Genomic DNA, 23,173 nt, shown 5'->3' on the forward strand with positions numbered 1-23,173 from the left:
GACCTTTTACCTCATGGTCATATTTCAATTAGCTGTTACTGAGAATTGCTGATCTGATCCATAGAGTAAGTAGTATATTAACTTTGTAGAGTACTTATCATTTTTCTGTCTTTGCCCTTTAATTTTGTATGCCCTTTCTCTATCCTATTTGGGGCCTTAATTTTTTTTTAATTAAAAGATGTCTGTTTGCAGTTAAGTAAACAAAAGAAAAAATACACATGATAGCTAAACATAGAAAATACCTAGTGTGTTTTCTGTCTCGGCAATGGAGGGTTGTAGAAACTTGTGAAAACCTTCATTACACAAGTTTCTTAAAATGCGGATTAAGAAATAAAACCTTCCTTCCTCATCTTTCAAGCTGCACAGCTAATTGTCAAGAAAGTGAGGGGAAATCCTCAGAAGCCAAGACAAACCAGAAAGCAGGGGTTCTGGGTGATACATGAGCCTTAGAAGCCCTGGGGTGCCTGTTGGCTCCTGTACTGAGTTTCACTTGCCTTGACAGTAGAGCAGGAGGTGAGCCCAAAGCCTCTCACACTGGGAGTTGGATGACTGATCATATGTAAGGCCAAGCCCATCCCGAGAAGCATGGTTTACTTAAGGGTGAACTAGGAAAAAATTATTCCTCAAGGCAAGACAGTAAGGAAAGTCAATTTTGTTGGAAGAGGGGAAAAATAACAAATCCAAAATAAGGATATATTTTAAAGCTCTTCTGGCATGAGAGTGACCACAAATTCCTGGCAGAGAAGCACAGCTACTCCTGGAATGAGAAGCTGTGGTTTGAATGAATCAGTGAGTAGTCATTCCGAAAAAGGCCTCCAGAGTCTTGTGGATCAAGATACTGGACGGCAAACACCTCTCTTCCAAGGTCTCATTCAAATAACCGGAAATGTTTTAAAGGAAAGAAGCCATATTCATAGTTCTATTTATTAACATTACTATATGCTAGGAATTCAGAGGTGACTATGGAGTTGACTCCTCATTTATGGACCTTACTTTCTCTTTGGGGAGAAAAACTGACATAGTTGGGGAGCTTGGTAGAGGGAGGTGTTAGTCTGTTGCAATTAGCCAGGAGAGGAGATTAAGAAAGCAGTGAAGGGTGGGTGAACGTTTTAGCTGAGGACAGAGTCTTGTTCAGTTGGCTTTTAATTGCAGGCTCAATGAGCTGTCACTGGAGGGAATAGATCTTACGGAGGATGGACTTAGCTCAGGCCTCTTTAGAATGGACAAGTGAAACTGGAGAAAGACAGTCAAATCTGTGCAGACATTAAAGTTCACTTGAACATGCTCCATCCCTGAGCCAAAGATAGGACAAATATGCAGCACTTCTTAAGGACAGAGGAGTGGTTTCTAAGGTTCTCCAAGAATGAATCCCAGGGAACCGGGATGGCCAGTTGTCAAACTGTGACTTTGCTCTTTGGACGGTGTACCCACCAAGGGTATTGGACTTTTATAGGTTTCCATTACTCTTTAATACACGTCAGGTGATGAGGACGTGGGCACATGTATTTGACACCTTGTCGAGGCGACTTTGGTTACCTGACTAGAAGCACGGGCACAGCTATGGCTGCGTCATACATCTTGCCGCCCATCCCGTTCCCCGGCTCAGTGATCACGGCAGAGTGGTCCCTTGTTGACCTGTCCGTCTCTTCTGTGACATCATAACCCATGAAAAGACCGGAGCGTATTAAGGTGGATTTCTTAAAGTCAAAGGAACAGATCAAATATGGAGTCAGATTTGTTCTTTCCTACTTCAGTAGTGCCATGGAGAAGGCAGTTTGGGCAGCTTTTTGTAGGGCCCTAGAGGCTTTCTCTCTCAGCCTCTGGGCACCTTTATTGAAAACCCTTCATAGCTGTCTGGCGTGCTGTAAAACCACTCCGCCTGTTTTGCCCTGAAGATGTGTTCAGTTTATAACTCATCTCTACTCCTTGGAAAACAACTCAATAAAAACTCAGTTGGTTTCCCACCAGCCATGGGCAGGGGTGGGGGATACCGTGTTATTATTTCATAAAATAAAAATAACAACAATAATAATAATAGTAATAATAATAATAAATAATAATAATAAAAGAAGTCTTAAAATAGCACTGGGCACATTGGAGAGAGTCAATAAATGCTTCCTGGCTTAAGTCAAAAGTGATTACTCAGTGATTCCATGGCTGCTGTATTTGCTGAGCTAATTACTCCTTTGCTCCATTACACATTTTTTTAACTGAAAAATACATGCAAATGGTTAAAAAAATTCAAACAGAGCACAAAACTACACAAGTGAAAGAAGTTTACCCTCATCCTCTGTTCTTCCAGCCCTCCCTGGAGATGCCACTGTTTACTATCCTTTGGATGCTTTTCCAGATATGGTATGCACATTCCCAACTATGTATGTAAATTCCTTTAATGTTTTAGTTATTTTTAACTGAAAGGGATTTAAATCCTCAAGGGGCTTCTGCCCGGGTAATAGAACAGAACAAATCTGACTGCATATTAGATTTTTTCATTTGACTTTAACCCCATGCTCTGTCTCCTAGGCTTCATCTTGCTTGTAAAACAATGTTGCTTAGAGCCTGAAATATACAGGAGAGCCTATTCTGAAGGCTCTGACCTTTAAGGATATTTAACACTTTTTCATTCATAAAAAGATAACAAATTACAGAATAGAAAATAACGTTTGTTTTTTTGGAGGTTTACAGAGATTTGACCCAGGCAGATAGCTGCAAGAACAAAGGATTCTAACAACAAGGAATTCCTACACCAGGAAGATTGCAAGAACCAAGCACGTAGGAAAGGAGCCTGAATTCTGACTTGGGGAGATGGTTTTCCAGGACATTAGTTTGCCATCTAGGTCTACAGAGACTTGCTATTCCTTGCCCTAACACATGGTCTCCCAACTTATTGGCCTGTCCTGCACTGAGGAGAATGAACTTTGGACTCGGTAACACTCCTATCTACCTAGCAAGCAGGGCACTGGAACTGAGTGTTATGGAAACAACAGGCCAGCCAAGAAACAAGCACCACTGGGGGGGTTGGAGTATTCAGATTTATTATGCCGGCGGGCTCAGAGGGGCTTATGCTCCGAAGTTCTGAGCAACTCCAAGACATGCACATGAGGTTTTAAAGGGTTAATTACAAGTAAGGGGTATTACCCAATAAGGCTCAAACAACAAAAAGCAAGGAATCTGTACACTGGAGCTTATCAACTTGTAATAGATCACTTTACTGACACCTGTTGAGGTTGGATTTACGAGTTAGCTTGTTAGCCCAGTAAATTGACACTAAACTTCAGATTTACGAGTTAGCCCAGCAGAATTTAGATCAGTAAACTGACACTTATCATACTTAGATTTGTGACTTAGTTTGTTAGCCCAGCTGGGCTTTTCCTTTACATGAGGATAGCTCTCCCACACCCAGGGAACTACTGTGAGCCCTTGATGGTTCCCCGAGGGTGGGGAGTGGTTTACCCAGGAAGGATGGGGACTATGCACCAAAACTCAGGCAGTATGCTCCTTTTGGGATCTGACCTTGTACCTCCCGCTCCCCGCCAGCACAACACCTGGGACAGTGGAGGTAAGGCAGAGATCTTACCTGCCTGTGTCCCAGCGTGTAAAAGGGGAATATGTACTCTTTCCAAGGTAGTTCTGAGCGACAACACCTGCGGGTGCTTGGTTCCCAGAGGAACAGAAAACCCAGCTCCGCGTGGGGGCCACGGGTGTGATACCCATAGGGGTTCTGCAGAAGCATCGGATGGAGGGCTGGATCAGAGAGGTAAAACATGAGCTGTGGGCCTTGAAGGGTAACAGAATGGTACAGAGGCAGGACTGCCGCCTCCTTCGGGGTGCCCCCAGAGGTAAAGCTTTCTCTCCATCGCCGCTACGACCCTCCCCTCTCCAGATCCATCCCTTTTCTCTGCTCTTCCGGTCCATCTGTCTCCCTCCACTTTTCCCCTCCTCTCCTCCCCCTCCCATCTTCTCCCTCCCTCGCTGCCCCACCTTCTCTCGCAGAACCCAGAGTGGATCGCTGGCCCTCCTGCGCATGGGCAGTCGGTGCCAGCTGGACCGCGGGTTGGAAGCTCCAGCTCCGAGCCTGGGATCGGCCCCAAAGGCTTCTCAGCTCTGTCGACCGGTAGGCCTTTAGCTCCTGCCCGGGGCCGGGGCCTCTGGCTGTGGAAGTGGAAGTTGGGGGGCTCCCAGGAAAGGGGTCAGGCGGCTGCGGGAGGGCGGTCGGCATGTCACAGCCCCCCAGGGCGCCAGTCAGCCTGTGTTCAGCTGAATTGCTCTGGCCAGACCCCTCTGCCCGCGCCACCTACCCCGGCGCCCCGGCCACACCTGTCCATGGCCAGGTGTGCACCTGCAGCCTCTCACCCAGCCGGGCTCCCCTCAATCCGTGGCTGGCGTCCCCTTCCCCTCTCCCGCCCGCGAGTCCTCTCCTCCCGGGCTGCCTCTCCTCGGCCGCCGGCCCGTCCCCGCCCCTGGGCGGGCTGTGTCCCGGGCGGGCGCGGTCTGCGGACCCGAACGGGGGCAGGCGGCTGGGGCTGGGGCTGGCCTCCGAGCGGGGCTGCAGCCCGCGTTTCCACCAACCGCCCCCCCGCTTTCCCTGCCCCGCAACCCCGGGGCTGCCCTGCTCTTCCTTTCCTGCTCCCTGAGGACAAGCTCAGCGGCGTGGGCGCTGCTCCCTGGGCTGAGAGCCTCCAGCTGTAAAGCCCAGCTTCTGGTGGAGTCGGGAAAGTGGATCCTCAGTGCTGAGCGAGCTTTTGTCTCCTCCCTCAGTGTTTCTGCCCCAGGTAAGTACCTTGAACACTTTCAGGTGTTATGATGGCGGTTCTTGTTGATGTCACGTGTTTTTATAGTGCCAGGAATTACAGTGTTGAAAGCAGGGCTTGGTTCAGTTAAAAATGAGCTGAAGGCATGAGGCTGTGACATGCTCCTTCCTTCCCACTCCCAGTGTGAAACGTGTAACCGTCGATTTTAAAAAGATAGTTACAGTCCCTAACTAGCTCAGCCCAGCTAGGGTGCGTTAACAGGAACAGCACCACCAGAGGCCTTGGAGACCCAGGGACATTGCAGTCCTAAAGAGCTCCTGGCACGGTTTGGTTTGTTTTGGTTTTTTGTTTTTCTTAAATCGTGGGGAAGACTAGTAGTATAGAGGGAAAAATAATTGTCAAGAAATATTTTTTCATATAACAGCTTTATTGTGATATTGTTCACACACCATGAAGTCCATCCATTTAAATGGTACAATTCAGCAACTTTTAGCATATTCACAGTTGTGCAACAATTATTATTCCAGAACGTTTTCATGACATTAGAAAGACCAGTGGAAATGAGTGACATACCCACCCCTCCCCAGTGGTGTTTCGAAAGAAGTTTCTTGCCTATTCCTGACCATAAATTAACTTGTTACATTCCATGAAATATCTGGTAGGAATTCTAATCAGAATTGCAATGCATCTGTGTATCAAAACAGGAAGAATTATTGTCTTTATGGCATAAATTTCTTCTACCCATGAATATATCTGGGACTGTATCTTTTCATCTCTCCAGAGCCTGGCCCATGGGAAGTCCTCACTAATTGTTGGGCTTGTGAATGATGAGATTCTATACATCGTTAGATGCTACTGTAGCCTTTCACAGAAGAGAAAAGTAAACTCAGTGAAGCCAAGTGACTGTTTGATGGTCAGAAAGAGTGACAGCCAGTGCTGGAGTGATCCAGTGGACTTGGTGCTTGCAACCAGGATTCTCCAGCAAATACATCTAAGGGGATTACAGTATTCTTTTTTTTTTTTTTCTTAATGGCGTTGCTTTTATTTTTACTTATTTTTTTAATTTACTTTTTATTGAAGTTTAGTCAATTTACAATGTTAGTTTCAGGTGTACAGCAGAGATTCAGTTATCAACATATGGATATGTATATACATATGTTTTAGATTGTTTTTAGTAGAACTCATTACAAGAAATTGAATATAGTTCCCTGTGCTATATAGTAGGTCCTTGTCATTTATTTTATATTTATAAACGTGTATCTGTTAATCTCCCCTTTCCTGCCTGCTAAGCACAGTTTGCTTTCTATGTCCATGAGTCCATTTGTAGCAGCACCGTTTTTCCTAGTAATATATGCTCTTTGGCTGCTTTCAGTTTCAGTAATTCCATGTTATCTGTGAGCGCTTTTCTTCTGGTGGCCTTTATGTGGTTTGCACACGTGGTAATAGAGATCTGGATTTGGGAGAACTCCAGGCCTAGTGTAGTCCCTGGTACAGAGTGCCCACTGAGTTGATGCTTGAACTGGGAAAAAAAATAGTAAATGTTGGAATTTCCACTATGGTTGAGACTTCCATGTTTCTGTAACCTGTTTACCACAACTTATTATTGGCTGCCCCCTTACTGGGTAATTTGGTGGAATTTCATGGTATGGTGGTGTAGAGACAGGGCCTTGTATGCTTCTTCTCTTTGCGTTTTCTAACACTCATTCTCCTGGGCCTCCCAGATCCTCCCCCAGTAGTGCCCAGTGCTGGCTTGGTGCTGTGCTGAGGCAATATTTGTTAATAAGGCCCTTTCCTCATCTCTTCTGACCCTCCGTTTCTTTCTCTGCACAATGAGGGCTTAGACTAGATAAGTGCTTTTCAGTTTCTTTTAAAGCCATGTTTCCTTTGAGAAACAGAAAATGCAAATCTCTCCTCCCATCCCAACACTTTAGATTTTGTTACTTCCTGCAAGGAGTGACATAGCTCTTTGTGGAAAATTGATGTGATTGTGATTCCAGGTGGCACAGAAAATACTCTTCAGAAATTTATTTCAGGGAGAGGGCGGAAAAGGGGCAGTATGTCACACTTTCTAGTGTGAGCACTGGAGCAGGGGCTTGGATTTAAATATGGTGTCTGTCGTGGCCTCTCTTTAATCTTGCACAATGTGACAAACCTCTCTACCTCAGTTTCTTGATGTGTCAAGTTGGGGTGATAATATTTTAAGGCTTTTGTGAAACATTATACACATAATCTATTTGTGTCTCAGTAGAAACAAGACCTGCAAGGGATTCAGGGATTTAAAACAAAAAAAAATCTTGCCCATCGCAATATGTCGCTGTGTATTTTAAATTTCCTGGAGGGTGATGGTTGAGTCTAAAGTCCATCGTGGGACAGGTGGCCCATAGTTCTCTATGCCCCAGATTGGCCCCTCCTCCCCAGTCCTCTTCCTCAGTCCAGGATGAAGTTCCCTAGTAGATTTACACAGAGGTCTTGTGGAAATTGCTTTTCATTTTATTGTTTCACCAAGAAGGGCTGCCATCATGATCTCTGTGGTCAGGTTTTGAAGGGCTGCCATCTTGATGTCTAGTCAGGTGAAGTCTATGCAATTGGGAGTTTCTACTTAATAAAAAGGAAAAATATTACAAATAGAAAATTAGAACAAGTGTGGTGACAGGGGCTCTTGGAAGTGAGCACCATTAGCTTTGTTAGCTTCAGGTGCAGTGGCCTCTTGCCACGAGGACCCATCCTCTTGCTCTGAAGTTGGAGGGACCAGTGGGTTCAGTGGGAATGTTAACTGAGTGTATCTCATGTGCTGGGCATTGACCTATTTTTTCTGTGTGTTCCTTTTTTGAGACAGTGAGCACATTTAACCTCAATAGCTTCTTTAAAAAAGTAGAAATTTTATTTTGAGATATAATGTAGATTCCCATGTAGTTGTAAGAGATAATATGGAGAGGGCCTATGGACCCTTTTCCCAGTTTTCCTTAACGGTTCCATCTTGCAAAGTTGGGGTACGATTCATTACTGACTCACTAACAATTTGAGGTTTGTGTTATTGCCATCATTTCTATTCACGATTAAACTGGGGCTTAGAGAAGCACACACGCCTGCCCAGGTCACCCACATGGTTAGTGTAGAGACGGGTGGAACGTGGGCTTGGGATTTCCAAGCAGTACCATTATGATGGTCTGTGGCAGGGAGCAGCATTCATTTTGCTTGTTTATTCATTCATTCAACAAACATTTATTGAGTAACCTCTGTGGGTCAGATGCTTTCATAGGGTTATCTGATTCTTCAGCAGTACTGAGAATCAGGTAATATTTACTTTTTTTTAAATCTGAGAAAAATAGCTCTGAGAGGTTATTACTCCCCCGAAGGAAATATAGCTCATAAAGGAGGGATAGTAAATTTGTAGTCACCCCTTTTTATGCAGGTGGTACCCTAGGCATTTTACATTTGCAAACTTCCGTAATCCAGATATATTCTTGTAAGGCAAGAATTCTTTTTTTTTAATTGAAGTGTAGTCAAGTTTACAATGTTGTGTCAATTGCAAGTTGTTTTTTGAATTTTGAATTAAAAAGTATTTTTTGAGGAGGGTAATTAGGTTTATTTATTTGTTTCATTTATTAAAATGAGGTACTGGGACCTCGTACATGATAAGCATGTGCTCTACCACTGAACTGTACCCTCTTCCCCAAGGCAAGTTTTCTTATCCATTATTCTGCAGCTTAGGGGTTCAAATAAATTGGAATTGAAATCCAGATCTTTTGCTCCTACTGTTGTCCCTTTCTTTATATTCTGCTGAAGGGGGTTGCGGAAAGCAGTTCCTTTTTTCATTTCTTTATTCCGCATTTTTGAGCAGTGACTTTGCATCAGGGCCTTGCTAAGTGCTTTGAAACAGAAAACAAGAAATGACCCTTCTCTGCAGGGGCAGGAAGCCTAGACCAAAAGCTGGGTTAACTGATCCGAGCTACGGTAGCCATGTGCAGGCTCTGAAGGACAAAATGTACCCCTGGATTTGCTTGGGCATCCCCTGCCTTCTGGCTGGTACACACCAGGTCACCGCAACCCAGAGGCGCCCGAAGCCCACAGTACAATATTTACCTCAATCTCCTCTCCCCTCTCGGCAGGGCCTGCTACAGGAGCATCCCTGACTACGTGCAGTGTGCTGAGGACTATGAGACTCTTCCCGTGGTGGTCAAACCAGTGGGGATCATCTCAGAGGAGAATTTCTTTTGCATCTATAAGCGAATCTCCTTGGTGAGCCAGATCAGCCCGTGCAGCTCCCAGGGCGCACTCTGTACGCACTACAGGTACCACTATGCGCCCAAGAATGGATGGAGCGTCTTCCAGACCCACCGCATGTTTGTGGGCCTTGTCACCATTACCGACTGCCTCTCAGCCAAGGCCTTCGAGAAGCTCCACGTGCAGAGGAGCTGTATGGCATCACGCTTAATGACTCTCAGCTCTTTGTCTTTGTGCTGCATGGGGAGGTAGCCAAGCAGCCGCGCACCGACGTGGCCTTCATACTACGTGGACTGCATGGTGGTGGAGAAGAGGATCGAGGAGTTCACTGAGTCACTCTTCATCTTGCTCAAGTCCAAGTGGCTGGATGGGGCCCCTGAGAAGTCTGGGGACAAGATCCCACTCCTCTGCATGCCGTTTGAGAAGGAGGACTTCATGGGACTGGACACAGACAGCAGGTAAGTTTACCTGGAGGCCAGTCCACCCTGGCTGTGTGCCGGGTTTCTTCTCTACATCCAGAAAGGGATCAGCACGGAATCTGACTGTCTTGTTTCCAAGGGGGGAGGGTGGTGCAACCCACCGGTTTACAGACATCTAAAAGTGAATCCGCCTTTGTCTCAGAGAGATTCTTTTAGTGACAGTGTTAGAGCACTTACTCCTGCTTTTCAGCCAGGACCCTGGTGGGACCCCTGGAGTTGCTGTTCAATAGAGTAGCCACAGCCACTGATGCTAGGAGCACTGGGGAGGATGCTGGTCTGAGCTGAGATGTGCTGTAGTTCAAATGCACATGAGACGCTGATGCTTGTCTACTAAAAGCATATAAACTCTCTTGTTACTTCCTCTATTGATTACATGTCAAAATGATAGTATTTTACATACAGTAGATTATGTAAGATATGTTCTTAAAATCAGTTTCTAGTACTTGTTTTTTGTTTGTTGGTTTGTTTCTTTGTTTACCATTTTAAATGTGGCAACTGGGAAACTTTCTTTACATGGCTCTCATTTCATTTCTATTGGGCAGCGTTTCCTGGGACAGTCTCATCCCTTTGCTTATAGATGAGATGTTGAATCCCGAGAGGCAGAACGAGACGCTGGTTGAGCTGGCTTGGAGCCAGTGTCTCCTGCCTCCCAGGCTCAGCACCTGTTCGGCTCAGGCCCTCTCTTCCTGCCCGACAGGCAGCATGCCATGTTAGGACATCAGAAACACCGCCAGGGACCTCCGAATGAACTGCTTATGCAGGGAAAGGCGTATCACGGAGCAGAGAAATGTTCATCCTCACTTTGTCCCTGTGATTAAGTCAACGGCCCCACTTTGACTCGGAATTACAGACGAGCTCTTCTGGGCTGCCTAACCCCCCAACTTCTGCTCTGTTTCCCCGTGTATCTATTGTGCTGTCCCTCGGGCAGAAGAGGGTGAGATGCCTTTGCCGGGAGGTGGTCCCCCTTTGCTGGGGAGAGTGAGGGAACCTGTGTAACCCCGGCCTACGGCCTCGGTCCTTGAGTCTGGAGAGGGCTCATGGCGGTCCCACAGGTGATGGTCGGACGACCTGGCACGTGCTGCCGGGCCCGCTGTGGAGGCGGTGCTCTGTGATTCTTGAACTTAACTAAGATCAGATTCTACTTTCTGGTTGTTGGTAAGTTGGAGGAGAAGATGCCAGAGAACTGATAAAAAGAATATCCAGAACAGCCCTGTGAGTGATAGGCAAGAGGACCCGAGTCCCACCTGCGTGAGGTGCCTAGCGGGCTCTGGATGAATTTTCTGTTCCTCCGGGACATGCTTAATGAAGGGGCAAGGCATGTCGTGGCCATGATCTGTTCTTGTCCTCACAGGGCCCTGTGATCTACATGCCCGCGCTCCCCATCTGCTCCTTGGAGATAAGGTGTCAGGTTTAGGAGCCTGGGAACTGCTGAGGGCACAGCTGCCAGCACCGTGCTACACCGAGCCTGGCTCCGTTCACCTCACATGTCACCTCCTGCTGATCCCCCAGGCGTCAGTCAAGGTAAGTGCATCGGTGCAACGTAAGCAGGGACCACCTTCTCCCCCTGGACAGACTGGTGGGTGAGCAGTGGAAGCCTGGATCCCTGCCCCAGCCCCCAGGCCAGTGAATCCTCTTTTGTCACAGGAGGCACTGGTGACATTTTTGCTCAGCAACTGCTTGGCTCTGAGTCTGCGGAACCACCAGAGAATTCCTGCTTGTTTTTGCCTTTTGAAGTCTGCCCTTGGGATTTGGAGGAGTAGCTGGATATGTGCTTAGACCATAGTGGTTGACACAGTCACCATTGTTTACCCAGAACCTCGTGTACCAGGCATGGCTCCCGGCATCAAAATATAGCAGCGCATTAAACCTCCCTCCTGGTGCGTCTGTCTGTTTTGGTACCGTAAGGTCTCAGCCAGCATCTTAACGTCAGTGAGATAACGCAGCCAGTGAGCTCGGGTCAAGCACGTTCTCCTCCAGTCACTTTTACTCCATTGTTGCTTTTACTATTCCGCAGACATTAATTTTTTAAACAATGCTTTGGTGCAGGAACAGAGCCTAATTCTCTCCTGCTACTCTTGGTGGAAGTGCGTAAAACTGTCCAGCCTGAAATGTGACCAAAATTTGTAGCTTAACACCTGCCTAGACCCATGTATGTGGAGTTTTGGTTAGGGGCGCTGACCACGTTGGGGTCCCCCGGCAGCGCCGCTCCCCTCAGGGCCCTGCTCTCACTGGAGCAGGAGGTGAGTGTGGGTCTCACCATCCCCGCGTCCCTGGCCTCACACACTCACGTATATTCTTGTATTGCTGTCAAAGTCATTTTGGTTCTTGTGTGTTTCTAATTTTCTCTTGTTCCTCTTTTCCTTTTTCTTTATTCCTTTTTCTCTTGTACTGCCCTGTGAGCATGTTGTTGCGTCTGAAAATGTGGGCTGTGCACACCCTGCATTGTAAATAGCTAGATCACCCTCCGTGCTGTCTCCATTGCTTTAAAAAGCAAAAACTTAACAGCTGCCTTGATCCATGTATTATCCGTGTCATCTTTTTATTTTCTAATTTTTTTTTAGCACATCACCCACTGGTGTTTGATACCTCTTAAAATCCTTGCTTTAAGGAACCAGTTTGGTCCTCCTTATATTTGGTGACATATGCGCCCTTATTAAATTTATTTGATTGTTTTGAAGAAGTGAGATGCGAATTCATTTAGGCGGCTGCTGAGGGATGTTTTTCATGGAGTATTTAAACTTGTAAAGTAAAATTCTGCAGCATCTTGCTCCATTCCTTCTTTTACACAAACGTGCTTGGCACTCGGTTCCTGGCTGTCGCTGTGTGACGCGCGTGACGGCGCTGCCTGGCCGGCGGTCACTGGTGAGGAAGTGGTAGGCTCGGGGTTGAGCAGCTGTTGGAGGAAGCAGTCACCGTTTTGTTATTTAATTTTTTTTTTTTTTTTTGCATTTTACTTCCCTTGCCATTTACTTTACTTTGCCTTCATAAAGAGGCAGAAGTGGGTCTAAAATCCATGCCACTCTTTTGTTCCCTTTACGAGGCTGGTTTATCTGAGTATCAGGACAACATGCCCTTCTCCTAAGTAGCTGGCTCACCTGGATCTGGTGGACATAGGGACTGCTAAAGGGGACCGTAGCTTCCACCCTGCTCCAGCCAGTGGGCATTCAGAGCCGGGTCTGTGGTTTGCCTCAGCAGCCGTGCAGGCCTCCCTGCACCGGCCTTTACTTTTAACCCATGTTGGCAGTAAAGAGCTGACTCCGTGTCTGTTGCAGCTGACGTCAACCACTGTCGGCCTTGTCGTTAGTTTGCGGGAGTGAGTCTCCAACACCCCAGTCAACTGTGAAGGAAGATGCTTTGGCCGACCTAGGACCTTGGATTCTCACCCCCACCATGGTTCATCTCACCCGGTGAAAGTGTTTGGCCACCACCATCATGCTGACCATGAGGCCTTGTTTCTCCTTTCATGCTCTGGTCCAAATGTGGACACTTCATTTTTCACTGAATTTGTCTCGCTTCAGACAGGAGAGAATATCTGAAGGAGTCCATCACATTGTGGGTGGGGAACAGATCAGAAGTAAATGTCGCATGTAGAAGGAGTCTAGTCTGTCCGGGTTGGCAAATGCAGGCTGGGATCTGTGATGGCCGGGCTATGCCCTGGACACAGGCCTTTCCCGTGGCTCCCGAGAGCCCAGGGGTCGGAGTGAGAACAGCCTTGCCTGGGTTCCTCCATCCTCGTCTGCTTACTGGCAAGTTTGTCCGCTAATTAGGAGTTCCCGCACACCTCGGGCCCTTCAAAACTCAGACCACGGTAGAACGTTGAGTCCCCTCTCCTGGGCCTCCTTTCTGAGAATACAGTGCCTTCTGAGGTGACCAGTGGCAGGAGATGCCTCCCCCTCCAGGGAGCACCCTTTGGAGGACTGTGACTCAGTGCACCATGCTGTGAGCTTGTGGGGTTCCGGCCATGGTCCCTGCAGAACCAGACTTGAGATGGGCTTAGTGACGGATATAAACAGGACTGATTCCAGGGCAGGGTTTGGGGGAGGGAACAGTGGAAATTGAATGTGACCTCAAACACATAGGTGGGTGCTGGGGCTGTTACTAAAATGGGGTGTCTGGGAGGTACCTGCCAGGAATCGAATTCCAGAGTAAATGGCGGACATGAGGCATTTTTAAGATGCCATTTGTCATCCAAGTTAGGACTTCAAAGAGGCACTCGGGTCTATGGCCATGGGGCTCAGGTGAAGGAGCCGGACTAGAGATACACGTTGGCAGTCGTCATTCTTATCTGGTGTTCACAGCCGCGCATGTGAATTAGATCATCTTGAGAGCTGCAGACTGAGGCTGAGGGGGGCAGGGCTGTGCCTTTGTTGGAGGAAAGCCCAGACCATGCAGCTTTGGTGTGTCAGTCTGCGGCATTTGCAATTTTCAGACTAATGCCATTTATCCTTAAGGGGCTGGGGGTTGGGCAGTGCCAGCCAGGAAGAAATCTGAAAGGAGGGTAGTGACAACGTGTGTGTCTTGGGAAGATGCAGATTCTGCAGGGTCCGGGAGGGTAGACTTCTAAGAAGCTGGAGTTGGAGTGGGGAGAAAGTAGTCACACTCACCTGTGAGGGAGGGAGGGCGTCCTTGGGAGTCGCCACCCTACTGGACTCGCTTTCCAATGAACAGAAGGCAATCAGACAGAGGATCTGAGGTGAGAAGAGATGGGCACTGGGAGGGGAGCCAACCTGGAGAATGGTGCTTGCAAAGTTCTGGAATAGTCTCCCTGAAAAATAGAGTTAAAAATACCCAGATTCTTAAGAACATTGATAGTGACTGGGGAGGAGGCAGTTGTTTTTCTGGCCTCCTAAGGGTAATGCATGTATTCAGGGATACACAGAAGATTCGGGCAGTCTTTTCCAGGGGTTTCATCCTTACCAGGGGGAACTGTGCAAGTTTAAAGGGGGAGAAGGGCAGCGGAGGGAAGCTAGTCTGGCCCCGTGTCAGGTACCAGTCGGCAGACCTACTTGCGTGTTGCATTCTCATCCATGCCTCCCAGGTGGGCGATGGCAGCTCCCTTTTGCGGATTGGGAAGACTTCTCAGAGGGGTTAAGGAATTGGTCCGTTTAGCGGCTAGTCAATGCTGTAGCAGGATTCAAGCAGGGCCTTGTCAGACTTCAAAGGCATGTTCTCTCTACTAATTCCGGTACCTCTCTGTTATACCTGGATTGGTGAATTGGGTCAGTTTTGGAGCCTTTCACAAAAAATACGATTTAAGTGCCTCAGGACAGTTTCACAAAACTCAGTGTTCTTTGATGGTTCAGAAGCACCGCAGTGCTTTTCACCCCACAGAGGTAAGGTCTTACTGCTTGATGATGATGTGGTTTCAAATGACGTAGAGGTGCAAAACCAGACTTAGCAGCTTCTGAAGGGAAACTCTCCAGTTCTCCCTTGATCGGCTTTCTTCCACGGGATGTAACTGCTGCAGCGTAGGCCTGAGCTTTCCATATGGAGTGAGGGTTTGATATCCAAAGTTAGCATAAAACGGTCAGATGAAGAAAATCGACGTTGACAATTTATTTTTGGGTTACATTAGTGAAGATATTCTATCAGTTAATGACCCATATATCGAATGAAATTCAGTACAGAACATTGCAATTCTTACTTTCTATTTTGAGTTGTCTTACAGAGTAAGGTTGCCTGCTTTGAAACATCAGCTCCACCACCACGGCACCTATCAGTGTGTTGGTGTGATTGCATTTACGCAGTGAATGTAATGTGGGCTTCCTCAGCCCCAAACACTCCAGTGCAGAATCACCTGCTGTAGCCATCTCTTAGTCACGCAAATACTTCTAAAATTATATGATGCCAGAAAAGAAAGAAGAGGGAGAGAGAGATTGCCTTTATCAAAGTTCCTTTCTATTCTAACTGCAAACTGTGGTTGAACAGCTCTGGTTTCCTTTGGATATGAATATATACATTTCTTTGCATGTAACCCGGGTTTTGGACTAGAACACCAAGCTCTTGCTGTCCACAAGCCACAAAAATAGTAGCCAAATTGCACACGTGTGAAATAGTTTATACTTTTTTCTGAGAAAGAATCCTTGAATTTGGGACTTGGGTTGTGATTTTTGCTTTTTGCTTCCCCCACCCCTCTTGTAACCTCTCACTCCTTCCCACGTGGCCCCCAAGAGTTCGTGGTTTCAAAGGAGTGGGCAAACACCCAGTTGGTCACCATGTACTGTTGCTATAGATGGAGCCCTGCCAAGACCTAAAGGACATTATCAGAGAGGACTTCCTGGAAGAAATGGGCTCTACATTCAACCATGAAGACAGAGTAAGTGTCAGCCAGGAGAAGGAGTCAAGAGTGTGGCTCAGGTGGCAGGTGCAGCCCGGGCAGAGGCCTGGAGGCTTGTGGTGTGGGGACCTGGGGAGAGTGCCCTGTGTGGTCCAGGGTGGAGTGTTCCTCTGCTTGGGAGGACCCTGGAGAGAGCCTGGGGTGAATGGCTTTGGAAGACGTTGGGTTTTATTTGAACAGACACTGGAGTCAGTGAAGGGTGTCAGCAGGAAGTGACCATCAGGAAAGGTACTTCTGGTTTTGCTTCTGATATTCTACAGACAGAAGGGTCGGGAAAGGCGAGAGCAGGTCTGTCTGTCCCTTTGAGACCCACCCCGTCATTCATTTATTCATAACACGCGCACTTCTGTGTGTCTAGTGGAGAGTGTGTGGACCCACATTAGTAAGCAAAATGTATTTGCTTCTTGTGAGCTTAGCAGTGTCAGAAGTTGACTTAGCCTAGAATGTTCTAGGAATAGAGGAACAAGTTGTGGAGGTTGGAGGGAGGGAAGTCTTCCTTGGGAAACAATCAAAATGAGCCTGGAAGCAAGTGGGAATTAGGAGCAGTACAGGGGGTCCCTGAGGTCACTGGGGACCTGGGAACTGGGGTGAGGCTGGGTGAGCAGTGTCGGGGGCGGGGCTAGAATTCCACCAGGGAGACTCTGAAGGGTTTGAAGTGGGGTGATGTAATCAACTTTGTGATTTGGGAAGGCTGCCGTTGCTCTGTGTGTTTGTGTGTGTGTGTGTGTAACAGGGAAGAGGGGGAGGGTGCCACCAACTGGGGGGGCCACTACAAGACCATTCACAGGCTGGGAGAGGGGCGTCAGGGCTGCTTGGGGACGGCAGGGGCAGTGTGGATGCCGGATTTCCTTATGGGGAGGGCTTATTAACGGGGTCGCCCGAGAGGCGACTTTTGGCTGGAAGAAAAGAGATGGAGGCTGCCAGGTGGACTTTCCTCTTCTCTCCTTCCCTGCCTTGTGTGATGATCTTAGCTCAGCCAACTTTTGGAACAGAAGAGCTAAGTTCCAGGGTAGCCCAGGACTTTGTTGAGTTCGTTCGAGTGAGATCTGATAGGATTTAGATTTCTGTTCAGATCTGCATGTTCACTTAGCTAGAAACCTCCCGTCATTTCGATTTCCATGGGGTATTTTTCTTGATAAAGATTGCTTTCTTGATGAGAAGAAATTTAATATAGCTGTTGTCTTTCTCAAAAAAAAAATCATATCTTTAAAGAAATTTAATATTCCAAAGAATAGCAAAATTTAAAACTGATAAAGTAAGGCTTTGGTGTAGTTTCTTTGGTTTCTGAGCTAATGTGGAGTTAGAGCCTTTGCATTACTTAATAGCACATCCTTTTCAGTATTTAAAGAGCTGTTAGTGAGCACCCCAGGCCCCACCTCTCAAAACATCATTAAAGTTTGCTCTGAAATAGTGAGGTCATAAAGGTCTTGTTTGCAGAATTCAAACAGTTTGTTTATATTATGCAGCATAGCTCCATTTATAAAATAATAATAGGTTCAAAATTAAGAAAGTGGAAGATAATTGATTTTTTAAAGCTGAACCATAAACTTTCTTGTGCTAATGTTGCAACTGGAAATTTTGAAAAGAAAAATCCTACTGTAATATCATCTACGTGGAATACATATATGACTTCCACATTTGAAAAGTAACGGCGCAGTGGTTTTAGAAGTCAGGAGCATTCCAGCTCAGATACTGGCATTGATGGTTGCTGGTTTTCAATGGAAGAGCCTAATTTGCCTTCTTAGCATTTTTTTTTTCTTTTGTAGTGAGAGGGCTGACTAGTGCTTTGCCAGCATGAGTTTGGGGCAATTTGAAGGCAGATGTCATGTACCAGCAGTGAGATATTTCCATGCGTTTAATTTTCCGGACATCACCAGGGCACATGTGGGGTTTGTGCATGCAGGCTGGGATGCTGCAGGACTCCCTAATCCATCACGGTTATGTCCTGGAGCTGCTCCGGTTAGTGAATAATTTTCTGTGCCTTGGAGGTAAAATGGTCTGATGCAGATGATCAGATATGTAGTTAAAGTGCTTTTACTTGAAATAAGAGAAACCTAGAAACATGGCTCTAACAATACAGAATGAGGGAAGAGAATTGGCTGAGCTGCGTGCAGTGGGGAGTCTTCTCAGGTGACTCCCACGCAGTGATTCCTGCCAATATCCGCCCCAGCCCTGCACGGTTGTCCTGCTGAAGGAAGCATGCACTTTGCTCAGAAACGCACTGAATTTCCTTGCGCCTCTGTTTGTTGGCTTTTTTTTTGAAAGCACATCTTGCCCTTTGTTTAAATGCCATCCCTGCAAGTCGCCTCTTACACTCATCCTTCTGGACCTCGTCCATACATAGCTGCTGAATGGATGAACAGAATGTAGAATCTCCATTTAGTGAAACATTATTCAGAAGTAAGAGTGAATAAAAAAGAAAAAGAGGAAAATGAAAAAGGCCACCTCTTCTAGGAAGTCCACTCTGACTGCTCAACCGGCCCTTTTCCCTTTGAAACACAATCACTTATGCTCCACTCTACTCTTTTTGATAGTACTTACAGCCCTCTAATAAACTTTAACGTTTTCAAAAAAAAAAAGAGATGCTGATACCACTTCAACATGGACGAGCCTTGACAACAGCATGTTAAGTGAAAGGAAGCAGACACAGACGGCCACATATGGTTGACTTCAGTGATCTGAAATGCCCAGAATAGGCACATGCAGAGGCGGAGAGCAGGTGATGGTTGCAAAGGGCTAGGTGGAGGGGGGTTAGGGAGTGACTGCTAGTGAAAGGGGGATTCTTTTGGGGTGATGAAGTGTTCTGGAAATAGATGGTGATGAGGGCTGCACAACCGTGAGTGTGCAGAAGATTGCTGAGCTCTGTCTCTGGGAGTGCCTGTGGTTGGGGGTGGCTGTATTTTCTTCTCACCCTGCACTCTGAAGAGACATCTTGTGCAGTGGCCTTTCTAATAGTGTGAGTGGTGAGAATCAGAGACTTTGCAGAGTCTTGTTTCTTTTACCCCCCCCTGCTGAGTGTAGGCAAAATAAGTTTAAGCCTGAGAAAGTGCTCCATCTGCAGAAATGTATTTCAGTTTTGCATGGTGTAAAAATCTTGAGAGCTTTTTAATTGTTGAGGACAGTCTGTTGGGGGAAATAGCCCGTGAAGCCCTGGGGAGACCTGGAAAAGCCGCGCTTCCCTCCCTGACACGGGTGGAGTATTCACCCCCGTTCAGGCAGTGAAGGGCCCAGACCCGTGAGCGGAGTTGACAATCGTGAATATTTACGTGTATCCGCTGCTTCATCTTGGATATTAATTTCAAGCTGAGTCAGTTTGTGGCGGCAGCCTCATCCTACATCAGGAATTTATAGTATCTGCTCTTTGAGGTGAAGACCTGACATATTTTATTATTTAACAGTCTCCCTTGAATTGATATCTCAGATTCCTTTGTCAAAAGCAAAACAGCAGAAATACAGATGTCCTTTAATGCCAATATGACCTGGAGCAGGTTTAGTCTCTGTGCCTCAGTGGCCTTATCTGCGGGTGGGGATGATGATAACAGTGTTTCCCTCAGAGGGGCTGGTGAGTGGAGAGTGAGGAGCACAAAGGAAGGACTTACACGAGATGCTCATGAATGACTGAATTTAGTGCTCTCAGCCTGGTGAGGCCTCAGGGGCAGAGATGTCAGAACAGAGCATTCCTAGCCAGAGCTAGATCCGTGTTGGCAGCTGTTATGATCAGAGTCACAACTGTGGGTTATCAGGCAGTTTTAAGACTTGGTAATATGAATTCATGAATAATGTAAGAAGACTAGACATCTCAGATTCACTTTACATAGTTCTCAAGATTTCCTCTGAGAAATGGATGGTTTTTTCCCCATCTTAAATCTGAGATGAGTCTCTAAAAAATTTCTGTATTCCTCCATCTTTTTGCTTTAATTCTCCATTTCTTAAAAAAAAAATTTTTAAATTGAGTTAGTGGGGACTGAACTGAGGGCCTCATGCACGCTAAGCACATACTCTCCCAAATGAGGTATAATCTCCCCCCTGATTTTTTTTAAAATTTACTTTCTTAGTATTCAGAGGTTAGAGGCCTCTAATTCTTTTTCTGGAGACTTGTCCATGAACCTGTAAATCTATTATTAATGGACAAAACATGGTTTATTAAAAAAATGAATAGAATATTCTGCAATCCATCCAAAAGGAAATGTTCATTGGCTTAAAATGTTTCTACTTTAAGGTGATTTCTCCTTTTTGGTCTAGCTCAATTTATTAACAGCCATCCTCATCATCATAATGACCAAACTCGCTCTGAGTGGACACCTAACTAAGGCTAAAGTACTTTCCTCATGTTTTACTTCATAGCAGGTGTTTGACGGTAGGTATCAGTGTCTCCTTTTTTGCAGCTGAGGGATTGAGAGATGGAGCAGCTTGTCCCAAATCACACGCAGCTGGCGGTGGCTAGCTCGGTGCTGGAACCCAGGCTGCACAGGATGCATTCTTAATTGCTCCTCTAATCAGCCTCCCGTTGAGTGGTTACCCGAACTCCTGTGACTCAATAAATTGCCGATTTTAGTGATCTCAGCCTGATGAGGCCTTCAAAGGGGAGACACCAGTGAGAATGTGAGACAGAGTGGCATAAATTAAAATTGTACATTTTCACAGATGTTTAATTCTCAGGTAGTGGCATAAAAAGTTAATTTTTATGTATTTTAGTGCTCTGTAAGCACTAAAAACAAAACATTAAAAATAAATATATTGCAAATGAGAAGGGGGCTTTGAAAGTCCAACCACTTCTGATGATGTTATTGTTTTTCTCTAGTGGCCCTTATTGACAGAAATACTTACAAAGACTGAATTGGTTTTATGTAGACTTAATATGGAAGAAAAGATTGTCAGTGAATATTTTAAGAAAATCTTTATTCTTTTCTTTCCTGATGATGTATATATAAGTTGTTTTCATGGCTTAAGTACATTTCCTCATTTGTGAAATTTGAGTAATATCGTTTAACTTGTCTGACTGTGAGAGTTACTAGCCTTGTATACAAAGAACCCAAGAGGTGCTTAGTAAAAATGTGCTGTCACAATGACAGATATTTTAGAAGGGTCGACTCTGAATACTAAACAGGGTGGCTTATTACTGATGCATATTTAATATGTATATATATGATATATATGAATATGGCTTAAAGTAACAAGGATTCATTTATTTTTTAGTGCACTATGAAGTTTTAATGAAATCTGTATCATTCTAGTGAGACAGGGACTAGTTAAATTGCCTTAAGCAGACGACCTTGAATATTATTTACACAGAATGTGTATTGTTAGAACTCAGATGTCATGTTGCCGTGTAACCATCCACTCAGACATTTAAATTCGTTGGATTCTGACATCCACATTGATCATTTTCAGGGAATAAGCTTCTCTCTTTTGTGATTAAAGAAAATTTTGATCTTTTTTCCTGCACTGTTAACAGGTTTAAAATATCAAAACATTGATTTGACATGTAACTTTTTTAATAGAGAGAATAAAGCTCATGCTGTTTTATTATGTAAATAAGTGTTTTTGTACTTCAACAAACGTATGATTTCCTGGATTTTGAGAAGTATGTTGCAAGATACTTAGATAACCTACTTTCGGAAAAATACAGACACGACTTTTATGAATATAGGCCTAGTACAGATCTGTTCGTTTTTGCCACAGTGCAAGACATGAGGCCTAGGAGAGATTTGCTGCCGATTGCAAGGAGGAGGGATCCCATGTCTCAGTCTCCCCTCCTGTAAAATGAAGTGGCTGGACTGGATTCTTTCCTCTTCTAAGATGAGTTTCCATGAGCCTGTGTCTTTTGTTTATATTCAGGAGTATTAGCAATATCAGATTAAATACTGAGTTACCCTCGCTTCCCCCGAAGCAAAGTGCAGTATGTGCTACAGAAGCTTTTAGTTATCTGATTCTTGTTTCTGATCCTACAGGCAATTTTTGTGTTGCATGCTTCCTGGCAACCTGGAAGGTCTTTTTAGCCATAGGTGGCGCTTGTTGCACCTTCTTACCGTCTTAATTTTCCTGTTTGTTAAAGAAGGCTTAAACAACGTTATTTTGTTTTGATTTCTTTGCTTGATGCTTCAGAATAGCACAATGTCCATTATGTCTGTCTACCTTGAAAAATTGTTCTGCATATATTTTAATTTTATTCTGTCATCTCGCTGTGAACATCTCAGACTTGCTGTGTAAACAATGGCAAAATTGGACTTTTCTTCCAGTGTTAGAAACCAGTGAGCCGAGAATTTATAAAACAGCTAGTAGCGGCCTCTTGAGCACCTTAAATCTGAAAAGTGTGCTGGGTTCCCTGAGTATTGACCCCGCTGCTGTGTGTTAATTGGTGGTAGGAGATTTGCTACATATAGGAAGGGGTGAAGTTTTTTGACTTGGGTTTGCGTGCACGCGCTGCCACTGAGCCATGTGAGCCTGAGTCAGTTCGTTCTGAGTTTTTCCCTCGTCTGAGAGATTGGGACTTTGGTATCTGCTTTGTAGAATTGTGAGAATTAGAAATTATGTAAAGTGTTTACCACAGTGGGTATGTCAAGAGGGCTCATAATCTTTAGCTGTTGTTTGGTGTGAAGCCATCATTTTATAGTCTTTGGCAATTACTAAGAAACAGGAAAACAAGAAAATCTGGTTTTATGATGAAAGATATTTGAGGAGGTTCCATAGTTCCTATACCCATAATTAAGCATCAGCAGAGTCAGAACTGTTACACAGTCACCCTGAACCAACGTTAAGCCACAGAATTTTTTGTTAATTCATATATGTTGGGGCCTATGGGGATCCAATACTTATATGCATGTTGTCTCCAGCAGCCAACTGAGAGATGACACAAAAGAGTAGGCAGGCGATAAATGTCTTCTTTGTTACTGATGAAGCCACGTTCTCCATGAACTTCAGGGCTGTGGGAAAATGTGTGTCATGATACTGTGTCCCAGAATTAGAGACTCACCCTGTCCCAGGTAGCTCTGGGCCACAGCGAGCCTTCCCTTGAGAGGACCTGCCCCTTCATGCACAGGGCTGTCCTGACATGGAGCTGAGGATCCCAGGTGCTTCCCAATGGTGTCCAACACTGGAGGGAAAGGTAGGCTTTCACATTCCCTGCTTGTCTCCCCGGACTCACACCTCACCCTGTTAGTGTGATGAGGGCTAGCTGTGATCCAGCGGCCAGGGGTATGAAGGGAGAAGCACTCTCCATGGCCCAGAGGAGTGGGGAGGAGGCATCCCCTCCCTAGTTTAAACAGGTGGTGGGATGGAATAGGAGGGTGCTCCCCAAGAGTTTATAAAAGGAGAAATAAGGATTTTCTTTGGGACTTATACTAGCCAGGAAACACATAATATTATTAGAAGGGAGACTTGTA

At 45.7% G+C, this 23,173-nt stretch overlaps 1 protein-coding gene across 35 annotated transcripts in view; it reads left to right on the top strand.

Annotated features, from left to right (window-relative positions):
* The window catches only part of LOC135321522 (uncharacterized), a 196,292-nt gene that overhangs the window by 74,870 nt on the left and 98,249 nt on the right, over nt 1–23,173 (top strand). For 30 of the 35 annotated variants that reach the window (XR_010381358.1, XM_064487056.1, XM_064487072.1 and 27 more), the window contains 3 exons: nt 3,884–4,772; nt 8,861–9,433; nt 10,806–10,975. The gene's annotated coding sequence lies outside the window, so the exon portion shown is untranslated. Of the gene's footprint in view, nt 1–3,624; nt 3,758–3,883; nt 4,773–8,860; nt 9,434–10,805; nt 10,976–23,173 lie in introns of all 35 variants that reach the window. The other 5 variants (XM_064487052.1, XM_064487075.1, XM_064487076.1 and 2 more) reach the window with 5 other exon arrangements.

The sequence above is a fragment of the Camelus dromedarius genome, chromosome 6, assembly GCF_036321535.1.
Source record: "Camelus dromedarius isolate mCamDro1 chromosome 6, mCamDro1.pat, whole genome shotgun sequence".
Taxonomy (NCBI): Eukaryota; Metazoa; Chordata; class Mammalia; order Artiodactyla; family Camelidae; genus Camelus; species Camelus dromedarius.